Source organism: Diadema antillarum, unplaced genomic scaffold (assembly GCF_040938485.1).
Source record: "Diadema antillarum isolate AM-2024a unplaced genomic scaffold, OU_Dant_1.0 scf00000037, whole genome shotgun sequence".
Lineage (NCBI taxonomy): Eukaryota > Metazoa > Echinodermata > Echinoidea > Diadematoida > Diadematidae > Diadema > Diadema antillarum.
In genome coordinates, this window is record NW_027270926.1 from 1,050,355 (window position 1) to 1,058,624 (window position 8,270).

Genomic DNA, 8,270 nt, shown 5'->3' on the forward strand with positions numbered 1-8,270 from the left:
CACTTGTTCTGAAAACAAGTTTTATAAAGTTTGATATTAGATTGATGCTTTTGGTCATCATTTGGTCATCAATTGGTTTTTGGTTACATGTTCCATAAGAGAACATAACCAGCTAGGGAAATGTGATGTTTATGAATATCTTCCACAAAATCGTGGTTGTGTTTGTGAATATATTCAGATTCATTCATTGTTTTTTCTTATTTCTGGGAAGGCTGGATTTTCTCTGATCTATCCGCCACTAAGTGAAGTTTAAATTTGATGTGGTAGAGACTGAAAATGCAGTTGCTGGTACACACATAATAGTACCATGGAAATACAAGTAGCCTTCCTCTGCACAATAGCTGTCGCAGCTGTTTTCTCGGTCTTACCCAGTATGAACTTCAAATTGATGTGTTGTATTTTATCCGCATGGACCTGGGAAAGAATAGTCCCTGGACGGAAGTATGTGCCATGCTTGAATAAAGGAATGACATGAAATATTAAAATGTCACAAGCAATATGATTTTTTTTTACTGTTATTCTTCATCCATAAACAAGGACATGTGTAAGGTTTACGTGCATACAGTGTAGATGTGTGAATTGTATTGAGGATGGCAGGGGTGCAGTACACTGGGAATATATGGAACCAAACAAGTCTGTTTAGTTATTGTTGTTTTCCTCATACAAAGTGATGAATTTCAGCTGTAGGTCATGGGCTCAGCTGAATTCCTCAGACCACATACCAAGGTGTCAATTTCTGTTGGTATGGAATGCCTTCAGAGTCAATGGCAAATTAGAAATAACAAAATCTCTTCTTTGGCTGTTTTTTGTGCTGTAGTATAGGCCCTACATGTTTTGTAATTCATATATGTTAGCTTATATGATATATGAATTTCAGATACACATTGCTCCCAGAGTTGCTAACAAAACAAAACAAGACAAAAATGGGTTTAAAATTGCATGCAATTGAATGTGCTACTTTCTCTCTCTCTCTCCCTCTCTCTCGCTTTCGCTCTCTCTTACTTTCATTTAACTATTCAGTACCATTCAGTGGGGTGTGATGTCGTTGCATTTTTGAAGCATATGTAAAGTGTTGGAAAAAAAACCCACTCAAAGTACTTGATGGAAAAGTTGATAAAAAAAAAGGAAATTATCATTTCTCTTACAAGATACACTTGAATACAATGTGAAGGCACAGAATTTTAAGGTTTAATTAGGTTTGTTGTTAAGACCCAATAGCAAGGATATACCATGGTAATGATTTAGTCATGTTATACTGCAAATACTTGCAATGAATTATGAAATACAATTGTAACTGTGGTTTTTATATCCAGCAGTTTCTGATTATGTGTAGGGTGAAACCCAATTTTTTTCCTCTCTTAAATGGATAGGAAAAATGTGACGGTGAAACAAACATTATTAGTGAGAAAAACAGACTACCCAATGTGCAATTGTCTGATTGCAAGTGCTAATCAAAAACATGCTCATGTTACAAATCTTCTGATGCCTGCAGTTTTTTTCCTTTGATTATCACACTCTTTTGGCATAAGACCGACGATATCATATCATACATGTAGGCCTAATATGCAAGAGCTTAGTGTCTACCAAGTAGGCTTCTAATGAAAACTATGTTTGGTAAGTTTACATGATTCATGTAATAACAAACAACTTTTTTGTTGTTGTTTTAAAGTTTATTTCTTGAAAGGACTCTACAGAACGAAATAGATTCATGAGGAAGCTTGAAACATAATACTTTGAAGTACAGGGCACATTTGAAAGTCTAAAATTATTTGATATCCAGTGGTAATGTTACATCATAATTCCAAGGACATTTGTCTCAGGAAAACTTCTTTTGAAATCTTTGTAATTTTTCACAATAGGAGCTTTCCACTTTCTAAAATTGATTAATGAATTGAAAAAAAAAAAAATACTTATTTTTTCAAAGACTTCTATAGTGTATGCAAATACACTGTACTTTTCTTACTTTTTGAAAAATGTGGCAACCTCCAGAAGCTCATTTGTTCACATCACTGAACAACAAAGAATTCAGTGAATTTCCAGATGGAGGGATGAATGATGATGATAAGTCATCGCTGTAGATTGTCTTATTGTTTACGGGATACTAGAAACTGTTTTGGCCGAGAGAGGGTCAAATATTTCCTTTTGTCCCAGTTCAAATCCATCCAATACTGCCATCACAGCTACTGCTATCTGACTCCTGTGACACTGTCTGTGTAGAGTATGCCATTACTTGTTGCTACCCTTGATATGCAAACATAGGAATTGGGATGCCCAGTATTACGGTTACGATGTCAAGAAACAACTGGAGTGTGAAATTTGGGGTAGCGAAGGGCATTTATATATATTTCGAATGATTTGCTTGTTTATCTGACGAGAAGTGCTCACTTTGCATTCTTCCATGAGTAGTCTCTCCCACATTAAACTTTCTTATGATTATTCACTGAGAGAACTTTCATCAGGCAAGGGGCAAGCTTTTATTCTGATACCACGGGATATTTGATGCAGTCAGGAAAAGGAGCTCTGCACTTTCTGGTGGTGTCAAACTTCCCAGGCAAATGTGATAGCATTTTCTGTGATGCCACTTGCTAAAAAGTGCCAGGCAGTTTATAATCCGAACTGCTCACTCTATGCTCTAAATAAAAGGGAACCTCGGAGACTGGAACACGGCTAAAAGTGCAATGCCATTCCACTTTCATAATGACTTTCACCAAGTACTTCTGTACCAAGCAAACAGATTGGTAGAAAAGTCACAGAAATGAGACAGGAAATTTTTAGTAAAGATACACTGGGTATGTGTGTGTACATGTAAATGTGTGTATGTGTGCAGGTACTTTGTAAGTGGGAGACTTCGTTGTCTCATCTGTATGTGTAGATATAACTCACATCACTCACTGGTATGTGAGGATATGTGGAGCTGTAAAAACTTCCTTATTTTATCCCCAATGTTAATGAAACTTCCTTGATTGTATTTGTTTGACATTGCTATGGATGTGCATGAATGGCCAATGGAAGTTGATGCTGCTCCATGTTCTGTTAGTCTTGTTATCACAGTTTTTGGGCATAATGGAGACCATACACGGTACCTTGCTTGTGTAGCAGGGCAATTTAATGTATTTCAAAGGCTAGAAGTGTAACATGACATTTTGTAAGGATGTCAAAAAATCATGGCACTGGCCCTTACCAGTAGGCCCAGACCAGGAAGGTGACCTCCCTGCGCAGACATTACATGTAGCAATCAATGTGTCTCTCTCCTTCTTTCTTCTTGTCTATTTTTGTGTCTTTCATTTGCTGTCTCTCCCTTCTGTCTATCCATCTCCCCTCTCTATCCATCTATCTATCTATCTATCTATCTATCTATCTATCTATCTATCTATCTATCTATCTATCTATCTATCTATCTATCTATCTCTATCAACGTATTGTTCTCTCCCTTTCTCCTTCTCCTCCCTTTGTTTAGTCCTAGCTGTTCATGCTCAGCTTTCAGAGATCAGTGATGTGTATTGGCAATTAGTGTTGCAATTTTAATCTGACCACAGGCCTCAGCTAATTTTCCTTTAAGGTCAACAGCACGTAATTGTAAAGCCCATTCATGTCAGATGCTGCTATGTCCTGAAAGCCCCCCCCCCCCCCCATTCCCAACTAATCCGCTGTAATCCCATATCCAGTTTGAATTCAATACACCAAGTCATGCATTCCCCCACCTCTTTGATTGTGCGGTCATGGTGAAAGACTACACCATTGTGAAGGCTATTGACCAATGAGAAGTTTGGACAGTACTTGGTAGACTGTGGTCATCATTTGAGCCAGTCAGATACCTGTGTCATGATTCAACACTTGTTCTTCAAGTCAGGTCAGGACTTCTTTGGCTGCAAAGTTCTTTGAAAGAGCAACGATAGAAATAATGTTGTATCCATGAAGAACGCAAAGCGTAACAAATAAACAAATTATGGTAACCTCCGAATCAGGCTTGGAAAATTGTGAATCCATGTAGAACAGTTACCAGAATGCTCTGGTGGACTAGAAATTTCTGACATCTGTCTAATTGGAACATGAATTTTACCTGGAGCAATTTTCTAGAGCTACATGTACATTGTATGTTTATCTGTTGGCATTTCCTTGTTATGTTTGACACACTTTAAGTGTTCTCTCTCTTTCTCTCTTTCAACTAACAGGTCTTCCTTATGTTAGCAAAACACATTGTATGTGTCGAACACAAATGATCTCATTGTTTTAACAGGGGAGATGAAATAAAGTCACATTTTGTATGACCTTCTGACAAATTTATTTGCCCCAAAAAAGAAAAGTTCTCTAATTTGACAGGCCCTGAAAGATACATTCAAAGGTCCAGGAAGACAGACGGCAATGAAACTTATTGGAAAGCAGTATTTGTGTTTTTTCTCTGATGAACGCAAGTTTAGTTTGGGCTGAAATTTCATGCTAGATGCTTTCATATGGGATGTTATTTCTTTCAGATTTAAGTAAACAAAGTGGATGAGTTTTGCCTAATCAGCTTTGGAATAGAACTCATACATCCATATGATTATGTTTTTAGGTGATTATCAGTATTGTAGAAAATCTGAACTATCTTGTGTTTTAAAATTGCAAAAGGTCTAGGATTTAATATTCATGTGAATAGTTTATATATCAGTGTGTAATGCTTTTCACTATAGTTACTATGATATCATCAGACAGAACCTCAAATATGACATTATACCTTAATGATTAGAACAAATATTAGTACATTTGTAAGTTCTTCCTCAATGACTAACAAGAATGATTTTGTGTAGAACCTCATGTACATACATTTATTAGAAATTGTCTGGTTGAAGCTTGCTGAGAAAATAGGCCTATATAAAGAATGACTTTTGCCAGTGGTTGTCTTCATAAACATTGAACATGTCCTTTTCATACAAGTGCCATGCACTGATCTAAATAGTCTTATAAACAGTGATATTGCAGTGCTTGTGTGTGGAGAATCTGCAATTGAATGAAACTCTTTTTCTTTTTGGTTTATGAGGTGTTCAGGGTACACCCATTGCGCCTTGGTACCTATTGTTTCCAGTGCATCAGACCGTGGCAGGGGAGACAATCGGCTATGTACGTAGCCCTTCTTCCTGGAACTGTTCAAATCCCGTTAAAACCACACAGCAGTCTATGCAGCTGATAACGCAGGCCTCAATTGCTCTATATCTCTGGATCTTTTCAGGAGGGAAAGAAGAAGGGCTGGCAAGCACGGGGAGACATGCACTTCACACACAAGGTCACTTGTGTGAATGATATCCTAGATTTGGATTTGTACAAATTGTGCTCAACATTTGTGATGAGCCCTTGTGCATTGTGCTAGGCAATTTGGGCACACCTTTCTCACAGAGAAAGAGAGAGGGAGAGAGAAAGTTGAAGCTGGGACCAAAACCTTCTGGCACTAGTCTGTTGGCTTCCTGCAGTGCGGACCCAGGGTATAACCTGTCAGTGGTGTAGCTGATCTGTTCCAGCATTGCTCATATATCCCAGTTGCTCATTCAGTCACGCTCTGGTATCAGGATGTGCAGCCCTACCTGAATTGCTCTGCACAACTTTTTTGGAAGTTTTTGTAAAGAGTGTGCACGCTCTCTGCTTCTCAAGTTCTCTTTCTTTTGGGAATATGGCAAGGAATTTGTATTGAATGGATAACCTACCCAATGGTTCGTGACAGAAGGTGAAGCTAGTTTGTGTGAACAACAGGTGTGTATCATACAGCTTACTTGTGAGTACAGGTTCTGTAGCACAATGTGTCAAGTGTGTACAAATTGTCCAAAAAGTGTGACTGGTATGAAAACTTTGATGATAAGTGTTTGCTTCTAATGCTTCTATAGATGGTTGGTAAATTGACTGCCTGGCAAGGCCCAGATTGATTACAGGGCTTAATAAACAAGAAATATTTCTTCCACTTACCGTGTTGCACATGAGGGCATGGGTGTAGGGCCCCATGCTCAGATCAGGTACATTTTGTAGGTGCCCATTCATTTCTGCTTACCCAACAGGTTTTATTTGCCCAAGTTAAGAAGGTAATGCAGGTGGGTTTGTAGTAGTCTACTATTGCAACATTGTGTGAGGTACTGTAAAATGAGGAATGTTCGCGTGCATTTTAATTCCGCGAATTTCGCGAGCGCCAAGATTTGTGAAATTAAAATGCATGCAAAAGTTCTTGTCTACTCTACAATGTATATGCATTGAATGCCAGTGGCAGTTCGCGAAAATTTGCCCAAAGTTCACAAAAAAAGGTCGTCGGCTCTGATTCGCGAAAAAATTCATGCCGCGAATATATCATGTTTTACAGTATGCATGACACAGCTCTTGGAGTGTTCAGTGATATTGCATACATATGCTGTATTACCATTGTTTACTACTAGGTACCTACATTTACGTGTAAGCATGCCATTGTAGAATTTCATATTTCGCTCATTTTTATGATGATATCTGATACTGTCTCGGTTTCAAGACTTTCATGGAAATATGCCACCAGAGCACCAACCATTCATTATGAATAGCCTTGTATGCTACAAAAATAAAATATATCTCTTCATATATTTGCGATGAATCCCCTCAGTATGATTTTTCAAATAAGATGCCGTATTTGGTACCCTAGAGTATAAACAAAGGTTTGCTGTTATGTTGAATTGAATTATTCTTTTTTTCCTTTTTTTTATGGACTTTACCTTAGTTTATTGTACAAAATGTAGTAATCAAAAGGAACATGGATGAAATTGATATTTAGTGCTTTTTGCAAGAAGATTTTGTTGTGTTGGTAATTGCAGTCCAGCAGCATGTGTATCTGAATGCTGATACTGTACATCAATGAAAACCTGATTCTCTGTGATATATGTATGTGTATGAGAAAAGATATTGACCTTAACATACTTTTGTTAAAGTATTAATCTCAATTCAAATGTGAGGTTGATTCAGCTTGCTTTATTTTGCAAATCTTCAAATTTCTGTTTTCACTCCTTTAAATACAATGTTTTTTTTTTTTTAAATAATAATATGAAATAATGTACATGTACACCTGGTCAAAAATTGCACTCATACATGTACATACACGATGTACTTATTTGTACAATCATGTGCATGTACGTGTACAGTACATAAACTGGATTACAGTACTGGGAATGAAAACAAGGAAGGTAAACCAAAGTATACAGTAAGATACTATTTTTTGAGCTCTCCGTAAATATGCCTACATATATGGCATGTATTGTACGTGGGAGTAAGTTTGTTTGGAGCATAAGATTTTAAGATAACACTAATATTTTGACTGACATCAGCAAAACTATTATGATGATCGTAATTTGCAATGCTGTTAATATCAAATATCATGTTTGTACTGATTTATGCATACAAATTTGTATATGTCGGTGTACAAAACAGCAACATCATTTTCTGCAGGGACATAGAGAGGGAACTCCCACCTGATATTCGAGTTACTGGTAACTTTAAGTAAAGTGACACTACTCGGGAAGTTTCATTAAAGACCCAGTTGACCAGAAGAAGAACTGAGAAGTGGTTTCAAATGCAATATGTAATATCCCCATCTGGCAAAACGGAAGAACAACTCAGGAAAAACAATAAGAGAAGTAATACCAGGGGTGAAAATCCTTTTGTAATTTCAGTGAGGGTACTTTGATGTTTTGTGGGAAATTCCAAGTAGCAGCTGCAATCACAAGATTGTAGTATACATCTTTGTGTAGTTTTCCTTGCATGCTTTAGTACATTGTAGATCATTACAGTGTATGTGACCCGTAACTACATTGATAACTCTCATGAGCACACAAGAGTCATTATCAGTTACTATATGCAGAGCTACCACTTAGTATTGTTTGTCAAACTCACCAAGTATACACTACATACAAAACTTTGTACATTTTATAACGTGTGTACATGGACATATACATTGTAGTTTACTACAACATATACATCTATATAGCGAACTCCGGACTTCCCAACAATTTCGTGGGTGCTTCAATTCACAATTTTGGAAGGCAGAACTGAACAGAGAAATTTGTGTGTGCACATCACATGCAAGTCCAGATCACGAATATTTGCAAAGATTCACGAAGAAAAACCCAAATATTTGGCGTGTACATTATATACTGTATTTACATGACTATAATTCCTTCTTTCTTTCTTTCTTTCTTTCCTCTATTTCTTCCTCTCTTTAATGCTATGTGAGAGATTTTTCATGCCCTTTGAGCACTCAAACTGAGTAGTAAAGGGCACTAAAAATACCCCTATTA